Here is a 23,961-nt window from a genome sequence, read left to right as displayed (position 1 = left end):
TTCAATTCTGCATGCTTCTCAACCCTGCTTGGAATAATACAGTATAATATACAAAAACTTGGCATACAGAGCCTTCCCAAAGGCCATCCCATCTATCCTCAGATGCCTCAGGCACAACAAGATTCCAGCCCGGTGACACCAGACCTTCATCTCACCATTCCTGACATCCCCAGTTCACAAAAGGGTAAGGGGAAACAGACACAGGGAACTGGGAACAGGACCTCCCATTGTACAACAGGGGGTATTTCTCTATCTGAAGCTGATTAGATTTGGGCAGAGTGCTTCTTTTTCAGAGCATTTCAGTGCTTTCTTTTCCTTCCAGTGGGAATGAGGGTCGCTGGAGGCAGCAGTGGTACCTGATGCCATAAGGAGGAAGCAGTGGCTGCGGTGACAGCAGCAGGCTGTGGGACATCAGGTCACACTCTGTCCCCAGAGCAATCCCAGCCTGCTGCAATGCACAGATGGCTCCTTTCCGTCATCTGACCTCATTGTTTAATCTGACCTGATCCGGTGCTGTAATCTAACGGCCATTTTAATCACCACTACGAAGCTGGAATTGTTTCTCCAGGCTCCACCCTGAATTCCTTCCCCGTGAGGATACAGGCACAGCCCAGATGCTGTCCATTCAAGGGAATGTCCTCAGCTAACTCCTTCTTGAGGCTGGTGTGGGAGCTGCCCACAAAAAGGAGTTGATGCTGCTCACTGCCATCAGCGCTATCTGCAATAAAAGGAAATGTCCATTTCATGAAACCAGCACAAGTTTCTCATACGGCCACTACAGGTGTTCCTGGTGCAGCCCAGCCTCACAGCACAAGAGTCTGTAAGACCTTTGGGTATTTTTAGTCAATGCTTCCATAGCATTTGGGGGCTACAGAACAGAGGGCCACAAAAATGATGCAAGGTGTGGAACTTTTCCTCTATGAGGACAGTCCGAGAGAGCTGACGGTATTCAACATGGATAAAGGAGTGCAGAGGTCTCTTCAGATTAGGATCTCCCTGCCTCACTTCTCCCTCTGTAAAATGGTCATCCCAGCCCCTCCAGATCTATATCCATGGTTAAAGCCACAAAGAAAAGATGGGCAGGCACACAGGATGGATACAAACACTGAAGAATCCCGAAGAACTGTGTGTGTTTCTGGTCCCAGCCTACGTTAGCATTCAGTCTGGCACTGTCTGTACCCAACAAATGCAGCCATTTGCACACACAGAGCTCCGCATAGCTCCATATAGCTGCAGGTCAGAGGAGTGCACGGAAAGGATTTATTCCACATACCCCCTCCCCCCAACCCGGCCCCACTCATAACCTCAGAGGGTGGGAAGGGACCTGAAAAGGTCACGTATTCCATTATGTCCCCCCAGGGCAGGATCAGCTCTGCCATGGCCCTGCTGACAGATGTTTGTGTAACCTGCCCTCAAGGACCTCCTGTAAAGGGAGGTCCACGTCCTCCCCCCAGATATCTTCTCCTTGTCTCTCTGGGGTAGCTCAGAGGATTTTCCCACGCTGTCCAAATTATACTGTATTATCCCAAGCTACAGAGCTGCTCTCAGGGAAGGCAGTTGCTGCAGCTCTCTTCCAAGACTGAAGAAGTTGAAAAAAAAATTCTAATATTATTCTAGTGACAGAAGATCTATTCTAGGCTGCCTTTCCTTCATGTCAACAGACAGCCCCTAATTGACAAACCTGTCAGCAACTAGGAGAGGATATGACTCCTTTAGGATTTGTGATGGACCCAGCTTTTGCTCTCCCAATGTGCAGAACCCTGTTCCTGCAATACAAGAAAAAATGAGGATGTTTCCTTGACTCCAGTATTTCCCTGCCCCAGGCTGAGTGCTGGAGTGCTCCTTCGTTAGCACAGTTTCATAGAATTATAGGATCGTAGAATCATTTGAGTTAGAAGTGGCCTTTAAAAATCATCTAGTTTACTCCCCCACAATAAGCTTGGACATCTACAGCTAGGTCATGTTGCTCAGAGCCTGGTCCAGCCTAGCCTTGGATGTCTCCAGGACATTTGCTCCAGTGAGGTCTCTCCATATAAAATAATAGTATGACTTTGGTTGGAAGGGACCTTACCAGAGGATAACAGTGTGGAGTCCAAATTCTTAAACACATTGGAGTTTTCCAACCTTTCTTCTTCCCTATGGACAATTTACTATTGGTCTCCTTGAGGATTAAGGAGGTTGGCAGCTAAGAAGCAAATATTTATGCCCAGACTGATGGCCTTTGGAAAATCCTTTGGTTGGGTTTTGTTATCATACTCCTGGAAGATGCAGCATCTGCAATATTCCTCAGAAAAAGAACAGCATCTTCTCTACACCTAATTTAAATTTCACCACTGCTTATTTTAAAGAGACTGCAAAGACCATGACCAGGACATTTATCTACCTTCTGACTATGAAGATGTCACATTTTTTATGTCTTTTTTCCATAGTCAGATGGGCCTCAACAGCAAGGTAATTCTGGCAGTACCACAACACATAATTAGAGCAACAGCTGAAACATAATGAAAAAAAAATGAAACCCCCGGACTCATGATCTGTTTGGAAGATGTAGCAGTATCTATTCTTCTGTCTTCCATAATATTACAACAGATTTCTTGATGAAACAATTTTCACTGCAATATTATACCTGTGAAACTGCTCCCAGGTGTCTGATCCCAAATTTGGCAGCAATGCCAGCTTTTACAGATGTTCCCAGGTGACTTTCTTTAAAGAACAAAAATCCTGGAGGTTTGTTTTATGGATTTTTTTCCTGTGTCAGGTTCACTTCATTTGATTTGAGAAGGCTGAAAAGCAAAACCAAGATTTCTCAGTGGCCCTATTTTAACCACATTATTTAAATGTGTTGCCACATTGGCCTCAATATCACTTGATAAGTATACATATGCCCCCTTGGAAAGAGTAGGCATTCAGATATTGCGTATAAGAGGATAAAGCACCAAAGGATTTAAATATAATGTACTCCATTAGTTTTGATGCACTGCACTTTTTAATTAAAGACTCACTGAAGTTTTGGTATTGTTTTTTTAATGTAAACACTATTTTACAAAGCCTGATCCTCTGCCAGGGCTGGCTGCACCAGTTCTACCCTGGGCATTCAGATACCTCAAGTGTATGAAACCAGGTTCTTTTAAATGTGGATGTGCTTTATCTGGAGCTTTGTAACCTTTCTTGGTCTCTCAGCCCTGTAATTCTGTTGAATAAAAAACAATCTGTCTTGGTCAGAAAAAATATATGTCACAGTACATTCAATGCCTCTTGGAGTTTGGTTGGAGCATGGACTAGTAGGTCTGTGGGACACGAGCATAGTACAGGTTGCTGTTCAATATTATACCATAAGAAAAGTAAGAAAGGGACACAAGACCTCAAAAGGATGTCTGAAAAGGCTGTACCAGCACCAGTGATTTCCCTAGATCACCAAGGAGAATGAGAGCCATCTTGTAGCAGGCACCAACGTGTCACAGAGGTGGTGGACTGGGGAAAGGTGGCCATGGTGTCTTTGTCTCCATGAAGGCCAAGCAGAGTACATACCCAATTTTCAGTGCTTTAGAAACCCTTAGGGGATAAAGAACAGCCATATGCACATACAACTCCATATCGTTTCATACAATTGAAGGTTAGAGAAATGCACAGATAGGATTTATTCTACTCCCACTTTGCCCACCAAAGGGTGGGAAAAGACCTGAAAAGGTCACGTAATCCTCCCAAGGCAAGAGCCAAAATCACTGTGAAACAAGAAAACAGTAAGTGAGAGACAAGGATGACAGTCACCCACCATGGTTCTCCTGCATGCTGAGGATCTGGAAGATAGATGAGACACAACATGGGTGTAGTGGGTTAACCAAAACCTTGCTCTCCAATGCCACATGAAAATGAGAAGGATAACCTCTGCCTTTTGCTGTCTACTCCCACCTGGTTTTAGGTCAGCTTGCCATCACCATGCCATCCAGACATGTTCCCCATTGGTTTTCCTGCCCATGTTAAATGAATGTCAGCTATAGGACTCCTGCTCCTCTCTCTGGATAACACACAACCTCCACAGAGGCCTCAAATCTTCTTACCCACAGCAAATGTTTTTCTCTGCTCAGCTTCATCCACCTCACTGAACTGTATCTGCTCTCACATTGTGGTGTTTATGTTCTTCAAAGAACTGAAAGCCGTTATCCTATCTTTGTCTTAGTCATAGTTTGGCCACGATGTATATATTTATTTCTCCTTTTATTTTCTAATCTGCCCTCTCAAGTCTCTGCCTTCAGGAGACTGGTCTCACAGGGTGCTTGTGTTTCTTTGTTTATCTTGGACCAGGAATAACTTTTTCAAATACTAATAACGCAGATTTTGCAAAGCTAGCTGCAAAGCAAGGAACTTTCACACTCAACAGTCTCATAAGTGGCAAAGTGCCACAGGACAGCTGTTGAACTGGAAAAGGATTAGCAGAGCTAAGTGGATGCCCTTGAGGCATAAAGCCCCAGTCCCTTGGTGCACTCTTCTCCAGAGGAGTGACTGATGTGAGCTTGGCTATCTCTTCTGATCCAAATTAACAAACAGTATCATAGCTCCTGTGAAGGCTGCTCTGAGAGCACATGACAGGGCTGTGAAACAGGGCAGGGCACTGTCTGGTCTCCAGCTTGCCCCTGAGAAACAAGCCTTTCCATGGAGCTACGTGAGATTTAGATTTAGATAAATGGCACACCGGAGTACTGTAGTCTCTTCCTTTATCATCTATCTTCATTAATATGGAAAGGAGATGAAAATCATGGCTCATCCCAGCCTCCTGGAGCTAGCAGGTGAGGTGTCTGAGGGAAAGAAGTGCAATGACAGCAAGAGAGGAGGTTGGAAACCTGTTCTGCAAGTCTGTCTCTCTCCATGTGATGTATAGAAAGTGTGACTGGTGACTGGAGGGGGGAATACCACAGGAAAAAGACTCTTCTGCTCACTTAAGAGTTATAGAATCATAGAACCATTTGAGTCCAAAGGGACCTTTAATAGTCACCTAGTCCAACTCACCTGCAATGAAAAAGGATACCTATAGCTAGATCAGGTTGCTCAGAGCCTCATCCATCCTGACCTTGAATGTCTCCAGGGATGGAGCACCCACCACCTCTCTGCTTGGCTTCCTGGGCTGCAAGGGCACATTGCTGGCTCACATCGAGCAAGCCATCCACCAGTACACCCAAGTCCTTTTCAGCAGCGCTGTGCTCCATTCCTGGAGATGCTCCATCCCCCACTTGTACTGATAGTGAAGGTTGCCACGACCCAGATGCAAGACCTTGCACTTGGCTTTGTTGAACCTCACGAGCTCAGTTCACCTGGACCAAATGCTCCAGTACGCTGAGGTCTCTCTGGATGTTATCCCACCCCCTTGGGCATATCAACTGCATCACTCAGCTTGGTGTCATACTCAAACTTGCTGTGGGTGCACTCAATCCCACTGTCAGTGACATTGATGAAGATATTAAAGAACATCAGTTCTAGTACTGACCCCTTGAACTGATGTTCTTAAATATCTTCATCAATAAGGTGAGAATGGACCCCAGAGAAGTTAATTAAGCTAAATTGCTGCCAGAAAGGACTGAACCACTACAGACCTTTTGGCTCTGACAATAGGTTTGGGCTGCCTGTGAAGTTATCAGTATTCTCTGTCCATGCAAATTGAACCTTCTTAGCATTCACTGCAACCTCTGTCAAGATTGAGAAGCTGAAAGCAAGGTGAATGGTACCCAGTGGTGCCCCATTATGGTACAGCAAGGACTTTTGGTGGTGTCAGGAAGGGAAAGAGGCTGTGCAATGTCAGCATGGTTAGAATCATGGAATTATAGAATTGGTCTGGTTGCTCACTACATTCAAGATCATCAAGTCCAACCACAACCAAACCATATTACCCTAACTCTATCAACCCACCACTAGATCATGTCTCCGAGCACCACATCCAAACAGATTTTAAACACATTCAGGGATGGTGACTCAACCACCTCCCTGGGGAGCCTATTCCAGTGCTTAACAAATGGTTGTGCCATTAAGTTAGGCCTTCGAGAGAAAGCATATGCCTTTAGTGTAGGCTCAATCTCAGTAAAAAGAGAGGGAAAAAAACAGCATTCCTCTAGAGACTGTTTCTCTGTAAACTCTTGTAAAAAAATAATAAAATCAGATGGCAGGACACTGATACTGAGAGAAGAGCTAGGATAGGGCAATGGGACACCAGGAATCCTGTTCTTGGCTCATTGCAGATCCACTCTGAAGTCTTGGCCACCTCTCCCTCTCCTGTTCTCCATGTTGTTCACTGCCATTTGTGTCATTACATTAGAAGTTCACATCAGAAGTTCACAGGAGGGTTTCCCTGTGAGTGTGTGTGGGTGCCCATATGTGTGCAATACACTGGAGGCCCCTCAGGACAGTGGCACTATAGATTATACTGTGTCAAATTCTTGGAGTGGTGGTAGTGAAAGATTTTCCTCCCTGAGACACAGCAGAACAGCTACCTGTGAAATTAAATTAAACATTGCTTCTCTTGGGGTTTAAACCATACGCTCCCTCTAGCTCAGGATAAGGGTTTCTTTTTATTATATTACTTTATAGATTAATAAAGCACAGGAAATTAATTACTTTCTTTTTCTTCAGTAAGGCTCTTTTTTTTTTTCTTTTTTTTATTCTCTTACAGATTTTAGACTTTCAGCTTACAAAAAGTACTTGGTAGAGACTGCAGGAAATTCCATGTATGTAAGGAATGCAACCTTAAGTTCTGGTTCCTGGTACCTGGTCTGTTCCACTCCTCAGATCTGCTCTGCCTCCCCCAGCTGATAACAGTGCTGCTGGTTCTGCCTGCCACGTCCATTCCATTATTCTTGAAACTGTCTTTTGTCTCCAGTGAGTCCTGCACAGACACAAATCGAAGCTGTCACGTCCTGCAGAGCCCTGGCTTGGCCTGGAGGGCAGAGGTCTCCACTCTGCCCTGACACAGCTATTTGTTACCTACAGGGGAGGTGTGGGGTAGGAATCCAGGTGCTGCTTTTGGCTTATCCCACAGAAATCTTGAAGGAATGGGTTCTGCAGCAGTATGTTGGCCAGAGCATATCTGATGGTCTTGAGAGTGCAGATGGGAGGGGAAGAGGAAAGCAGGATTCCATGATTTTTTTGGTGATTAATAGTTAATGGTATCAGAGAACTGAAGGACAGAAAAATCTTCATGAACATCTTTTTCTGTCTTTCACATCTCAGGTAGAGACCCCAGAAGAGTGCACACAAGCAAATACAATAATTCGAGTGTGTGTATAAAGAAGCAGTAGAAAAAGGCAGAAGACAGAAATTTCCAGAGCTTTAGTCCTGGCCTTAGCCCTGTTCTGAGACATCCTTTCCTCCCCAACCCTCCGCAGGATTTTGATGCATGTGAAACCAAAAGCACACAGTCCCTTCAGGGAAAATTCTTCCTCTGCCTTGTCTCACTTTGCCAGAACCTTCTCCCTTCCTTCCTCTTCATGTTATCACCCAAGGCTTGAAACCCTTCTGGGAGAAGTTTTCCCAGCAAGCTTAGTGCCTAACCCCACTGAGACCATGACATCTCCACGAGCAAAGTGATGGGGGAATGTGAGAGGCAGAAGGCAGTCCTGATGGGAAGTTGACCAGGGCTGGATTTGGCCAATGATAGGTAGGCAGGTACCACCATATCCCAGAGGTCACTAAACCATTGCCAATACTTTCTGTGCAGAACAGCTTTAGGGAGGATCTTTCTAAAGTGCAGAGGGCAGCAGTTTTATCTGTTACAGCTGGCTATCTTTAGACAATTTTAATAAATCAAAGAGATTAAAAACATTCCTCCCTTCAGCCTCCTCAGAGGTGTTTAACCCCATCAGGGCGTGTGAGGAAGAGGAGAGCTTTTGAAACCCAATTGCATTAAAAAGGGAGACCTGGAGGAGTCTGCAGTCAAGTTATCTCCTATTGAGCAAGTCCTGTGTTTAAGTGAAGGTCTCATCTTTCAAACCACTCTGCAGAAAGGTAATCATATTTGTACCAGCCTCAAAGAAAATGAAGGTTTCAGAAGCACTGGGTGTTATTCCTATTGCACAATATAAGAGATTTTAAATTTATTTATTAGGTAATGAGAATCACTCCCACAACTTCTCTTGAAGAGGTAAACACATGCATGTGTTACTTGATTTTGGAAGATTTAGAGAGGAACAAGGCCACATATTTCTAATGAGCAAAGAGGAGGCTACATCTGCCTGGAGATGTGGTGGATGCTCCATCACTGGGGACATCCAAGGTGAGGCTGAACCAGTCTCTGAGCAACTGATATAGTTGTAGGTGCCCCTGTTCATCACAGGGGAGTTGGACTAGAAGATCTTCAAGGCTCTTGAATAATTCTATGATTCAATTGATTCTATGATTCTCTAGGCTCTGAGGTTGCCTACCCACCCATAAACACTACAGAATCACTCCATGAGCTTGCTCCCTAAGTAAATGTGTTTCCATTACCAGCAAAGATTTTTTGCTGACAGAGATGGAGCATTGCCTTTGCAGAGGATTGGGAGGTGCAGAACCAGCTTCAAAGAGCTCTCACCTTCCTGCCTGAGTGTTCATGGAGAAAATATTCTCACTGTAACATTCTGTATTCTTGTGCAGAAAACCAAACCTTCACAATCTCTTTTCAGCTTCAAAGTGGAGCTCCCTTTTCTAATGTAGTCAAGTGCTTCTGCACACAATGACATTAATAACATGTATGTTTCTAAAACTCACCTGTTTTTTTCCATGAGGGGAGCAATTTTCAGAAGCAGTCACTCATCTAAAGTCTTCCAAATAGACTGCTCTCAAAAGCCACATGCACAGAAGGAAAAAGGGCACAGAAATATCAGTGGATTCCATTACAACATCACAGAATCAGGGTTCTAGCTCCTGAAGCGATCGCTGATAGAGGAACACGATCCCAGGGACTCCAGGGAAAACACCATAGAATCATAGAATGGCCTGGGTTAAAAAGGATCACAAAGATTATCCAGCTTCAACCCCCTGCCATGGGCAGAGTTGCCAGCCACTAGAGCAGGCTGCCCAGAGCCACATCCAGACTTGTCTTGAATGCCTCCAGGGATGGGGCATCCGCAACCTCTCTGAAAACCTGTTCCAGTGCACCACCACTCTCTGAGTGAAAAACTTCCTACTAACATCCAACTTTAATCTCCCCTGACTTAGTTTAAACCCATTCCCTCTTGTCCTATCACTATCAACCCATGTAAACTGTCATGACCCCTCCTGTTGATAAACTCCCTTCAACTACTGGAAGGCCACAATGAGGACTCCCTGGAGCCTTCTCTTCTCCAAGCTAAACAAGACCAGTTCCCTCAACCTTTCCTCGTAGGAGAGGTACTCCAGCTCTCTGATCATTTCAGTGCCCCTCCTCTGGACCCATTCCAAGAGCTCTGTGTCTTTCTTATTCTGGCTGCCCCAGGCCTGGACACAGTACTCTGAATGGGGCATCACAAGAGCTGAGTAGAGGGGGACAATCACCACCCTCTCCCTGCTGGCCACCTTTTAATGCAGCCCAGGATATAGTTGGCCTTCCAGGCTGCAAGTACATGATGCTGGCTGTCCAGATTCTTGTCCACCAGGACCCCCAAGTCCTTCACAGGTTTGCTCTCAAGGAGATCTTCCCCCAAAAAGGATCACAGAAGCTCTGTCCTGTGTGAACCCACTGAGGCATGGATGGGTGCCCCAGCAGTGAATACCCTGAAGCCCCAAACAAGAGCACTGGCATGCAAGTATGCTCAAAAGAGAACTGGGATGTGGACCATAATAGAAGATAAAGACAAGGTTTTCTTTTCTTTTTTCTTTTCTTTTCTTTTCTTTCTTTTCTTTTCTTTTCTTTTCTTTTCTTTTCTTTTCTTTTCTTTTCTTTTCTTTTCTTTTCTTTTCTTTTTTCTCATACATAGTTTATCTCAGTCCACAAAAATCAGATTTTGAAATTTTGACTTCACTGGGATGTTCAGTGATGCATTTGCATCAATTTTTTTTCCCCAAGAAATTCTCATTTCTTCACAAATAAAAACCAACAACCATGTACAAAAGAGTCGTGGCTGAAAGTGAGCAGCAAACACGAACATTTTGCATCAGAATTTGCTGGAAACATCATCAATGGGATTTCTAACTCACTTTTCCAATTCTGAACTTTCATGGAGCACTGACTAAAATGTTTGACGTTGTCTGGGCATGTGGGTCATATTCTGCACCCACTCACCCTAGTAGGCTACCTGAGGTGAATTTGCCCTTGAGAAAAGAGTGTATTTTGAGTTTAAAAATATAGGCCAGATATTGCCTCGGTACCTGCCCTGTACTTTTGAGAGGTTGTAGAAGGATATACAGCCTTGAAGGGTTTGGTTTATTTCTTGCTGCTCTGTTCTCCCTCAAATGAAGTCCTAAGTGGCCCTACATGGTCTGAAGGGCTGCACTGTTGCAAACACTACTGCAGATGAAAGTAGGAAAAGTTTATTTTAAAATGGAAAAAGAAGCTCAGGTACTGAAAATGTAGCATTATTTATCTGTTTTTACTGCCCATTACACTAGATTCATGCTCAGGTACTGACCAGAGTTCTACGAGCATGGTTAGATCCAGCTCGTGTTTCAGATGCTTACTTCCAGGGACTGTAAATGCCAATGTCACAGCCACAGTCAATGTGCACAAACTGGTAGGTGGGTTTTCCATATCTTTGGGTGTAACAAACTACTGTTAGTATTTTGAAACATCCAACAAGGTACCACCAAGAAAACTCTTACTGTTAAGCTCATTCTCCTTACAGACTTCTAATTCAGATGGCTGCTCAACCAGGAACCTAGTGTGACTTCTGCCAGCTTATGTATTGGAAGCTCATACCCTAATTAATTGAAAGAATGAGAAAAAACAGCTGTCTTCTTGAAGAGAGAGCCTCCTTATAGATCTTGTGTTAACAGGAGGAGCAGGAAGATAACAACAGCTGCATGAAATCACTATAATTAAAAAAAAAAAAAAAAAAAAAAAAAGTAAAGAAAACTTCCCTGTAAAGAGATAAGCAGGATAAGCACATAGCTGTGGGTGTCCTACATCAGGGAAAGGTTAATTCCACCCTCATCTCCCAGCTGTCTCCATGAGGACAGAGGTTAAAGACAAAATTGTAAGAACCGCATGTCAGCACAGCTTAAATCTCTGAGAAACGATCACCCGGACATTCTCCTGTTGTTTGCCCTAATTAAATCTCTTCCCTTCATTTGATGGAGAGAATCTACCTTCCAGTATCCTATAATGAAGTGAAAAAATAAATGTTATTAATTATGAATGCTAAAGAGATTGCACCTCCACTTGGAATGACTAGTCTCACACTTTAGGTGACTAGTACTGAGAAGAGAGATCCCTTAGGGGCTCCTAGATAGACAGACCATAGAAAATAACTGGAAGCTGGAGAATATCTGGATGCAGGTGTTTATTATTGTATGTTTGCCCTGCTCAGGCCCCTCCCTTGAGATCTGTTACAGTCATTCTTCTGTCATCTTTCCTCCTACAGAGTCAGGCTGCTCCACCAAAGCCAAACAGCCCTTCCTAGGAAGGGGAGAAGCTAGAGGAAGAGGGGAACAATCTGAAGAAAAAGAATAAAGAATGGTTGAAGTTCTGCTGCTTCTGGATGTGACTGAGAAGAAAGTGTTGGGAGTGGAGTCCTAGAAGGACAAGGGAACAGAAATCATCCCTGTCATCATTGGGATCTTTCACCCCAGTTGTCTTGGTTGTCAAGGCTAACAAGGAAAATCTGTGATTTGCAGGGGCCTTGGAAAAGGAAAGTATAAATAAAAAACTGAAGGGAAAGCTCAACCAGGATCTCAACAAATAGCTTTTGGGGAAAAGCTGCCTGGCTCGTCTGACATATCATGGAACAGACACAGGGTAGAGGATGTGTGAGGCTGTTGTGAAAATGCCCATATCCCATGCTTGCTGGAGCTTTTTCCCAACACAAGAACCTTCCAGTGTGCTTGAGTTCACTTACACAGCTCACATATAGCTAAAACCTCCTGGCCTGTGAGTTAGGTAACACTCAAGTGTTTTAGTAAGGTAGAGAACTATTCCCTATTTTGCCAGTAGTTGCTTGCTCCCATCCCCTATACTGAGTATTTTCATAAGCTCCACACCTCATCAGGGCCCCAGAATCCACCCCATACTGCAGTGAGAGGAAATGGCTTTAACTGGTGCCAGGAGAGGTTCACGTTGGATATTAGGAAAAATTTCTTGTTAGAATGGTGAGGCATTGGAACAGGCTGCCCAGGGAGGTGATGGGATCTTCACCCCTGGAGGTGTTCAAGAAATGTGGAGATATGGCACTGAGGGACATGGTTTAGTGAGCATGGTGGGGATGAGTTGACCATTGGACTAGATGATCTTAGTGGTCTTTTCCAACCTTAATGATTCTATGTTTTTTCTCATGCAGCCCCTTACTAAACCTGTCCTTCTGCCATGCTTCACCACACCAGAAGGTTGCTGTGTTAAAGCAGATATGTTGAACCATCATTGCACAGTCTGAGGTACGAGAAGACTACTGATACACTGTTGGAGATCAGAGAGCTGTCCTTGAAACAACTGCAAGGAAAGCAAATAAATCAGCCACCACACAGGTACGAATTGGTAATGGTTGACAGGTACAGAGATATCTATAAGCAGATCTTGTGCTCATCCTTTACAGGTGTTGGTTTTTTTTTGTTTGTGTTTTGTTCTGCTTTGTTTTGTTTACCCCTAGAAATTTAAATGGTTCCTTCAATACCAATCACAAGGAATACAATTTAGGTTTGGATTTTGCAAATCACACCAGAACATAAACACCAGTAGCCTGCAGAGAGTAGTGCAAGCTGTGGAGTGAAAGATATTTACCTAATCCTTACAAAAGTGCAGAGCACCATAAATCCTATACTTACTTGAAACTTGATTCCCTGCATGGGAGGTCTGGGTGACCTTTATCTCTGAAGGTTTCCTGTGGGCTTTCAAACTCTTATGCTCTGAGCTTTGGACAGTGCTGATCAAGGAGTTGATTTTTTCTCTTTCCTAGAATTCTCTCAAAAATAAATCAACATGTGAAGCAACATTTTCCTTGAAAATGTATGGATGGTTTTTAATGAATGATTTTTTTTTCTGTGGTGTTTTTATTGGTGAAAGAGGCTTTGTTGCAGTGTTTTTTACAACATTTTTGTTTGTTTGTTTGTTTCACAGATCCTGTGTAGGAAGAGGGGTCAGTGTTTTTCACCAGAAAAGCTGAATTCTCTAACTGAAAGTTTTTGGGCGACAGTTTCTGATTTCCACAAAGAAAATCTGAAAAGCTTTGGTTCTAGTGAAGACTATGTGCAAATGCATGCATGTATGTGAGTTTGTGCATATGAATATGCATGTGTGTACATGAGTGAGCAGTCAACAATACTCCACAGCTACAGCTGTACTGGTAAACAAAACATTTCCCAAAGCGTTTTGGTGGACAGCAGACAAGATGGAAAGACCCACATTTTTAAGTCCCCATGCTGAGCCTGTAACCTACCAGTGAATTAGGTGACCATATGCATCCTCATGGGTCTAAGTATCTCAACAGCCAGTGGGAAATTTGGTGATAATTTAGTTTGTTACAAACAGCAGCGCTGTAGTCTTTCCCACCATTTGAGCTTTTGTTTCTCATTGCATGCGGCAGGTGACCAAAAATCCAGCACTGCCCTTTGACACCATCTCTTAATTTGGAAGAGTATTTATTTATTTATTTACTTGCTTACTTATTTCATTTCTTGGCTTTCCAATAAAAGAGGCTGTCATTTATATAGCAAATAATTTATACAAGCAGTTCTCCTGAGTTGCTAGGAGGAAAGAATTGCTCTGAATGTGTGCACGGTCCTGAGCCAGGAGAAGCAGAGCTGTCTTCAGGTTTATGGCTTCTCAGAGATGTTTTTGTTTCTGTTTGTGGGGACAAGGACATCCCACTTGCTGGACAATAAAACTCAAAAGATACAATCTTGTAAGATTCCTTTCTATACCACCTCAGCCTGTTTGGTTCATCAAACTGGACCAAGGATGTACAACTGGGGTTTCTGAGCCTCAATTTTGTGGCCAGGTCTTCTCTTTCATCCCTCAAATGGAAGGCAGCACACAGTCCAAGGAAAAAGGGCATCCTACTATAAAAGCATCAAAGGAAGAGGTTATCATGGACGAAAAAACTGTTGTAAAAGACTGAGGGGTGAGCCTAGTGATAAGGAGCTGGAAGCACTCCTTTCTTCCTCATTTTGATGGATCTCTCTAAATATCTGATATCACTACAAAGCCATTCACACTGTAATTATAGGTGGTGTTGGCCCAAAAAGCAAAGGAAGAGCCAAAAAGGGAGTAACCCTCATGGGTCAGTTGTGACTGAGCAAGTCTTCATGAATAGAAAACTAAATTAGAATAAGTTGTTAAAAAAATAGAAAGTTATCCCTTGCAGGGTAAGAGCAGTGATGAGAGTGAACCCTTCTACATCACCATCAGAAAGTGGAAGACCTCAAGCACTTATACATGATAAAAATCAATTGTTTCACGTGATACTTATAGAATTTCTCTCTTAAACCTCTACTCCCTCCTTTCTTTTCACTCCTTCATCGCTCTCACTTGTCTGGTTTGTTGTTTCATTTATTATTCTGCTCTTTCAGTGTCTAGACAGTTCAATCTGGTTGGCAGGTTTTGCTGTATGGACCTATACCAGTGTCCCATCAATGACTCCTAGGGGAGAATCATAGGCTCCTTCTCATCCACATCCCTGAATGCTCAGAATATGCACTCTTCAGGAATTGATTCTCCTCTCTACAGAGTCATGTACCTACTACTCTCAACATTTCCTATGAAAACACCGTGTTAATCATTCCAACAAGAACATGTGATCTCTCACTACTCAGCTTCCCCCTGGATTCAGATGGTCATTGAGTCAGAAGGGCCATTGTAGCAACACAACCTCTTCTCCCAGACTTACCAAAAAGTGTGTGATCTTAACAGAGGACAGAAGAGTTGTGAATACACACTCCTTTCTTCCTTCCACTGGGCAACCTGATCCTGCCCAGTCTGGTTTATACCCTCCAACGAGGAGATTTAGTTTCAGGAATGAGATTGTAGACACTCAGTTTGAGACATCTTCATCGTCACTCTTAAGTGTAGATTTAAGAAAAGTGTTGCACAGAGTTGCAGTAAACCAAATAGTTTGAGTTGAAGGCTGCTGAAATGCAACGAGGGGGCAATATTCCTGCAACCCCTTCTTTGCAATGCAACATAGGGATGAGTGCAGTTCCATACCTTCTTCTTTCATCACCAGCTCTACCCTGTAGTATCAGAACCATTTTCATTTTTTGTTCAACTCTGTCAGTGCTTCTGTTTCCTTCATAAATGGTGGGTTTGCCTTTTTTCTTTTTTTTAATTGAACACTCAGTAGCAGCAAAGCAAGAAATGAGAACTTGCATCAGACAAGCACACTAATGCAGAACAATAGCAAAGATCAATAAACAATTCAATCCTTTCTGAGAAAACAAGTCTGAGGCAACCTCCGGGAATCAAATAAAGTACACTTACACAAAAACAGCAAAAAGCAGCCTTGCTACATATTAATTCAAGCCAACTGTAGAGTACAACTTGAAAAATACAAACAAGTTACTACAAAAACAGAGGAAATTGGCTGGCATTTCCCAGTCTTCCTTTCACAGCTTTTGAAGATATTTGATAAGAGATCCTCTAAGTCTTTTTTAAGTCAGGGACAGTCCATTTCCAGTGCTGATTGAAAGGCAGAGTCATCATTTTAAAAGGAAATGATTATTTCCATCCCTGCTACATAAAGACCAAATTCCATTTTATGGATCACAACTCCTCTTCCGGTGGGACGATGCAGATCAGAAGGTATCTGAGAGTCCAAGGCAGAGATTTGCTGATCAAGGGGACTGGTAAAAGCACATATGCCCAGAGGAAATGGAATCGGGCTCTGATAAAGTGGCCCCTTCTGAAGACAGCTCTTTTATCATGGGCATGACTTATTCAATACTTAGAGCCTCTTTCATCCTCAAGTCCCAGTGGCAAATAACATTTTGAACAGAAGTCTGGCTCCACAACTTGGCTATTTTTATTGATTTCCCTTGGCAGTTACGTGGATATTCCAGGGACTGGGGCCACTCAAAGGGCTTAGCTCAGCAGTTCCCAAGATGTAAAAAAACTTAAGGTCATTTACAGTGGTCTACATGCTCACTCATACCCATGCAATCTGAAGCCATGCATGCAAATGCAAAGATATTTAAACCTGTCTTGGAATCTTTTCCTGGAGCAGGAAGACAACTGTCTGGTTCCAGACAACCCAGACAGAACCTGAATGTCTCAGCTTCTTCCATCCTCCTTCACAATGCTGACCCAGCTGTCATTGTCAGGATGCCACATTTTTGTCTTCCTGAAGGATGGTACCCCTGCTGAACAGCTTAGCTGGCAGAGAAAATGAGTTCAGGGTTGGAATTATACCATCTGAAATATCTCCTTGTGGCTCTTAGCAATGCAGAAGAGCTCAGCAGGGAAATTATTACTTGCTTTCTGCTCAGGGCGTGTGAGTATTCTTAGTAGAACATACGTGGTCGTAGCTGAGTGACCTCCACTCCTCCACTCTGTTCTTAAGAAACAGAGAGATTCTTACAACAACAGATTCTTAAAACAACAGATTTCTCATTTGAAATCTGAGCTGCCACGAGGACAACAGTAGGTTTTGCTGATAGAAAACAGAGAGAACATGGGTGTCCAGTTGTTTAAGCTTATTTCTCTGTCTGTGTAGGCAAAGTCTATTCTTGCCAGTGTAGGCAAAGCTGTCAGTGTCTATTCTTGAAAAGCATCTGTGCCACACTAGCTATCACATAGTTCCTGGGGAAATCCATAGAGAAAACTCATAGAAATTGCCCAGATTCTTCCCAGGGACAGCATCCACCTCTTAGTTCCCATTGGCTCAAGTAAGATGATGAATAAAACATGCCGCTGGACCTCCGATTTGTACTGTTAGTAGATCACACTGTGTTGATTCTTCTTCTAAAATCATGAGCTTCTCATGATATGAGTGTTGCTCCTGCTGGCCATTGGTAAACATTAGTATCATCTTCTGAAGAAGATTATTTTAATTTGTATTCCAGTTTTTGCTGTATTTGTATTTAATACACTAGTTCAAGTTATCCATTCTTTGAGCTCAACCCATTGACAGAAGTTCTGTTTTCTAAGAGGCCTTTAGAGTTAATCATGCCACAAGGAATAGGCTGGGACACTCCACAAGGTCCACTTCTGACTGTCATACTAAGACTGAAAGCTTATTTTCCTCTATAGGAGAACTTGCAAGGTAGAACATGGCAACATTTTTTCAGTTTGAAATAATTTCCATTTAAAAATAAATTTAAAAATTGACTGCTCTTGTAAATGCAAATTCATTTGTTTGGCAAAGATGATGGGGAAGCCAAGTCACAAGCCCATATCATAAGCTGACCCTCGTGCTTGTCTAACTTCTTGTCAGGAGCTGGCTAAAAGAATGCTGGAAACTAACAAAGATGTAGGTAGATGACAAAGAGCTTTCACTAGGGTGAGTAATCTGCTTTAATAGCAGATTATTTTCTTCCCAGGGCTACTGGGACAACCTGTGTTCAGAAATGCTTTATTTTTGAGGAAGTTATTAAAAGAAATTAAAAAAGAAGGGTGTGGTCACTATAGCAAGCTATGATGTTATAAATGAGTAAAACTCCTCTCATCAACCCATCAACCATCTGTAGGAATTAACTAATTGAATGTGTAGTCTTACTGAGCCTTTACTTTTAGCCTTTAGTATTTGGCAGAGCTGGCACAGGGTAATCATGTAGGCACTTACTGGGGGCTCATCAGATGGGTTATAGTTTGTTGAGCCACATTTACTCATTTACTTTAGAGTCTGTGTGTACCTGTTCAACCTAACACTCCTGAAGAATTCCCTTCAGCAAAAAAGCTCATTGTGAATTTATATGTATCATTCATAATCATCCTTTTTGCAACTCAGATACATGAGAGGTGAAAGAGAGCTTCTGAGAAAAGACTTAGGCTGCAAGCTAAGCAAGTCTTTGAGAAGACTCCAATTGAACTGGACTTCGCTGCTTTATCATCATATTTCTCATCTAACTAGTATTATTCATATGACTTTAGTGTGCAAGAGTCCAAAAAAAGAGTACATTTTCATTGTATGTGAAAGCATAATAAAAGCAAAGATTTCTCCCCAAAGGTTTCAGATAAATAAAGAAGATATAGTTCATTTCTGAGAATACAGAAGGATTTAAAAAAAGCAATGACACAACCAGGCACAGATGGCAGGTCATTGATGGAGGGAGGAGATGGGACCAGATTTTTAGGAAGGACACCTGTTTGCATTGCTACCAGGTTTCCTTATCTCATTGATGCTTCTGTTCTTTTAGCATAATTGTTCACCTCCCCTTCTACAACCAATATCAAAAGCAGTAGAAAAACACTGGCCTTCTTTTTCCATGTTTCATATCTCCATCCATTTTCTCTTGACATTTGCTGTGAGTACCGAGCGTACCATCCAGTCAGAAAGGCAATGTCCTGCTGTGATATCCAGTATTTCATTCTGTTAGAAGTACATGTTTGCTGTGCCAAAGATACAGCTCTGAATTGGGTAATGAGCAATAGAGAGCCCACAGAGGAGATAATTTATCCTTTTCTCAGACACATCCATGGAAGCAAGTTATCTTCCCCTTCAACCACCCAGAGTCAGGATGTGGCTCTTATCTGCCCGTAAAGCAGACAGAACGGAGTGTATTGTGCTTTAAGATCATCCTGAAGAAAAGAAAAAAGGAAAAAAGGAAAAAAAAGGCAAAATCAACAGGGGAAGGGGAAGGGGAAGGGGAAGGGGAAGGGGAAGGGGAAGGGAGGGGAGGGGAGGGGAGGGGAGGGGAGAGGAGGGGAGGGGAGGGGAGGGGAGGGGAGGGGAGGGGAGGGGAGGGGAGGGGAGGGGAGGGGAGGGGAGGGGAGGGGAGGGGAGGGGAGGGGAGGGGAGAGGAAGGGGAAGGGGAAGGGGAGGGGAGGGGAGGGGAGGGGAGGGGAGGGGAGGGGAGGGGAGGGGAGGGGAGGGGAGGGGAGGGGAGGGGAGGGGAGGGGAGGGGAGGGGAGGGGAGGGGAGGGGAGGGGAGGGGAGGGAAGGGAAGGGAAGGGAAGGGAAGGGAAGGGAAGGGAAGGGAAGGGAAGGGAAGGGAAGGGAAGGGAAGGGAAGGGAAGGGAAGGGAAGGGAAGGGAAGGGAAGGGAAGGGAAGGGAAGGGAAGGGAAGGGAAGGGAAGGGAAGGGAAGGGAAGGGAAGGGAAGGGAAGGGAAGGGAAGGGAAGGGAAGGGAAGGGAAGGGAAGGGAAGGGAAGGGAAGGGAAGGGAAGGGAAGGAAGGGAAGGGAAGGGAAGAAGAAATCACAGGGGAATGAGAACTCAGACTGCCTTTTATCCTTCTCACAGAGTGACTATCCCAAGCCACAATTTGAGCTCTGTTTGGAGATAAACCCATTCTGCTGCCAAACTAGTACAGCATTTGAAGGGGTTCAGCTGTCTTAAAGTTGACATCCACAGGTCTACAGTTGAACTAGCAATGCTACTTCAACTTTTGCACAAACTAAAGAGCTGGCCAATACAGTCAGTGGATGACAAGGCATGATGCATCCTCTGCTAACAAGAATGTCTATAGTGGATGAGATGAATCACACTCTTCCTACCCTTTACTATCTTCCCATTGACCATAACTGGAGCCTTGGTCCCCAGCTGCAAAATGGCCCTGAGCATGAAAGGTGCCCAGTACGAGTGTATGAATCCACTCTTACAGCTAAGCCAGATGAATCCCACCCTGGTGACTCAGAGATAAGGAATTGCATTAATACATGCATTTGTGATGAAATATTTCCTTTCTCTTGTTTTCACATCTGACTCATAGTCATTTTTCTCAATGCTTCCTAGCTCCTGTGTTATAAATAGCAAGTACACCTTCTCCATTCCTTCTCTAATGTTCAAAGTCCCATCGTGGTTTTAGAAGAGAAACTAGTGATGACATACAAAACGCATGGATAGGCCACAGATATAAGTAGCTCCATGCTGTTGCTTTCTATTCTGCTCACTGTTCCCTTCCAGTAATTCCTAATATTCAATTCTCTTGAGCCTTCAGCTGATATTATCCACTCTGATGCTGAGATCTCTTTTCTGAGAAGAAATAACTACTCCAGAGCTTGTGTATAAACCTTTAGGGATGTCTTACTTTGCATTTACTAAACACACAGTTTCACCTGTCTCTTTGTTGCACATTGTCTCAAAAGCTTGAGATACTCCTGCAGCTTCTGATGGAATATTAGTTGCAATTACCATCAATAATTCTGCATCATCAGTGAACTTTACTGCTTCTTTATTGTCAGTCTTTTCCAAATGATTTATGAGCGTGTTCAGGAACACAGTCCTCACTGGAAACTGCTGCAGGTCTCTCCTGTCAAGTCTTTCCACTATTAAAACAGAGTAATTTGTTGCTTCTTACCTCTTAATCGATTAGTGATCTATCCCTCAACAATTTCATTCTCTGTATCCTCTGTTGAAAGAATTTACCAAGAACTCCCCCACTTCCCCTACATCAGATGGATCATTCTAAACCACATGTTCACAAAGTTACCTGGACCATTTTATTTCCATAAATGTTATTTATTTAGAAACCAAGTTCAAGGGCCCAGAAGTTGCACTGGGTGAGCCTTGTGGATCCCATCCAATTTGGGATATTCTGATTCTATGAGGTGCCTTTTTCCATCATGAAACTTCCAGCATAGCCACAGTTATTCATAAACTTCACAATGACATTGGCCATCTTTCATTCCCATGGAAATGTTCTCTCTGGTCTCAAGGACTTTTACATAAGCCTACCTTCATGCTGCCTGACTTAATTCTCTTCTGCTCTTGGTTGCAGCTCTCTCTCCCTGGTATAAGTCAGGTAGCTCCAGGAGGTTTAAGAAAAGAACTTACAAGTAAATACTAAGGCAAAGAAAGCACAGGGTACTGATTTCCATATAAATAGACCTACACAGTTCAGTGGTGGTCGAAAAAGAGGCTGCATCTATTACCTTTTATTGCAGTGCTTTCAATCAGACATGCTCACTTTTAAGGGTAGCTTTTCTGTGCAGTACCATAGAACACGGTTAAGGAATACCTAATGACAATATCAGCCACTTGCTTTGGAGCTAAAGCTGTTCTTCTCCATTTTGCAGAGTTCCATGCTTGGTTAATATTAACTTTTCCCCCAGACATCAGGTTGTTAGCTGAGCTGCCTTTATAGAGAGCTTTACCAACCATCCACCCAGCATTGATACTGCTGAGTGGAGGTCACGCTGTGACAGGCATGAGTTCTTATAGAGTCACAGAAACATTAAGGTTGGAAAAGACCTCTAAGATCACCTAGTCCAGCCATCTCATCCACAGGTTGCCATTTAGCCCAGATTCAGTCCCCAAACCTAACAGCTAATAAGCATTCACTGGCTGGAAAGCTGAGCTGAAAGAATGGAGGAAGGAATGTTGTTGCTGTTCATGCTGCTTGTCATTTTGCATAGGATCAGATTCTGTCTTTGGTGTAACTCAGCCTTTGCACCTGATTTGTCATGTAGCCAAACAGGATCCGGCTCTGCATCTGCACAGGGTTGGGGAGGAAGGAAGGGCAGGACTTACTCATGCTCTCTCAGAGTACCACGTCTGGAGCTCCCGTGTACTGCCACTAATATGGATCAGTCTGAACAAGAACAAGGATGCATTTCTGATCTGTTCTCTTTGCACTGTGCTAAGCTCCCTCCTTTCCCCTGGCCCTGAGGCTGCTGCCTATCACAGCACCCAAGAGCTCAGCCCATCTGAGGCTCTGGTCTGCATTCAGAGTGGAATCTACTTTTCAGTGCTCTGCCATGCCACGTGTCAGTTTCCCTCCCCTCCTTATACACCCTAAAATTTATGTTCTCCTGCTTCATTGACACAGATGGGATTTTACATTTAAACAGTTCCACTGTGTACCAGTTCCCCCTGTAAGGGAATCTCATCCCCAGACTGACTCAGCTCCTTGGCATGAAGGTAATTTCTCCAGCTCCCTTCCATGGCATTCCTCCACAGTGCCTGCATCTGAAGTATTCCCACTGGAGCAATTAGATATCCTACACGTGTCCTAGATAGCTGGATTGCTTTTTTGTTTTGCATTGCACTTAACCTACAAAGGCATAATGTGTAGATTTAATAAAAGTCTCGTGGCAGGTTTGTCATTAAAATCTTGGATTTCCTTCTTTAAATGTTACAGGCCAAAATCCTAATTTATTTTTCAGTGATATTCAAGTACTACCTAGCAGGTGGGGACAATCCAGAATTAAACCTACTCCAGTGGTGACAAGTGTGTCTTGTATTTGAATCCAGACAATGTAATGGAAATGGGAGAGTTCTTGACAGTATTTCAAAAGGATTCAGAGAATGAAATTGTTGTGGATTATTAATTGATGAAAATGTAAGAGATAACAAATTGTCCTGTTTTAATCATGGAAAACATGGACAGGAGCTCTACAAACCCCAAGTACAGATGTCCTAGGTCCAGAAGTCACAGCCAATTATATAGCCAAAAACTTGAGAACACAAAGCAGGAAGTTTCCACTGAAACTCAGAAACTGGAAGGAGAGTTCAAGAACCTCAGAGACTCATTAGAGGTTGACTGGGACAAATGATGTACACGTGTACCAAAACCACAGCCCCCTCTTATTCTGTTCTGCATTGATGCAATTTAAAATAAACATTCTTCTCTCTGTTGATATCTGCTTGGTATCCCATACAACCCAGAGAAAGACAGAAGTCAAAGCAGACTTCTCTTCCCTGAACTAAAGAGGCTCAGTGCTCTGGTGATGGATTATGAAATTTTCTCTGTGACTGTTTTTTGAGCTGTCTCAGCCTTCAAATAAACAGTTGAAGTGGGCTGGAAAAGCATCACATAGGACAGTGTCGAAAGGAAATTGACATCCCAATAGAGAGAACCAGCCTGGTTTTCAAATCCATTTGTTCCAGCTTTTATTTTTTTTTCTCCAAACATGTATTTCTCTTATTGCCATAGCTGGAATCAGCTCATGGAAGCAGAGCCAAGCAGAGTGTCCCAATTAAGGTAATAATTCACCCCACAGGTCTGATGGCTTTGCGTCAGGATTACGAAGGCAAATCCAAGACTGTCATAAATCTACGAGGAAATAAAATGCTGATTAAAAAAAAAAACTAGGAGGACTGCATACCTCACAGCTAGGTGGGCTGGTAGTATGGAAGGAAATAAGAACAGTTAATCCTCTGTTCAGATATGTAACCTTCTATTATCTGCTCATCAAACATGTCCGAGCCTTATCAGCTGAGCAGGGCCTTCATATCTCTTTGAAACCTTCTCTGAGCCAGGTCACACCTCTGAGGCATGATCTCCATCCCTCCATCCCTCCATCCCTCCATCCCTCCATCCCTCCATCCCTCCATCCCTCCATCCCTCCATCCCTCCATCCCTCCATCCCTCCATCCCAGGTTTGTTTCTGCCACACAGCAGAACAGTTCTGCCCCATGAAGCCAACTTTCTACCCATCTTCCCTCCCTTTGCTCTTGTACCAACTGTGAGGTCATCATTTCTCAGCAGGACTCATCCTCATTCCAAAGGAACATAAGATGGGCTAATGTTATTTTATTTTATTTTATTTTACAAGAGAATCCTCAGGTTTTCACCTAAAAGTGATGAGATCTGTAACAACTACAGCCTTATCCATTTTCAGTCTGCTACCACAAGGTCTAAAACAATCTCTTTATCTTCTTTCTTTTTTGAAATGATAATGGCAGCTCACTGGCATGACTCCATAAGTCTGGACTTTGAATACCCACAGGTTCCCTTCTGTCAGTTGGCTAAGTTATGGAGAGAAAGGACAAAAATGTGGTCT

The sequence above is a fragment of the Cyrtonyx montezumae genome, unplaced genomic scaffold (genome assembly GCF_038088225.1).
Source record: "Cyrtonyx montezumae isolate F1298 unplaced genomic scaffold, pur_monq_1.0 scaffold_3, whole genome shotgun sequence".
NCBI classification, from domain to species: Eukaryota; Metazoa; Chordata; class Aves; order Galliformes; family Odontophoridae; genus Cyrtonyx; species Cyrtonyx montezumae.
This window is presented reverse-complemented; position numbering follows the sequence as displayed.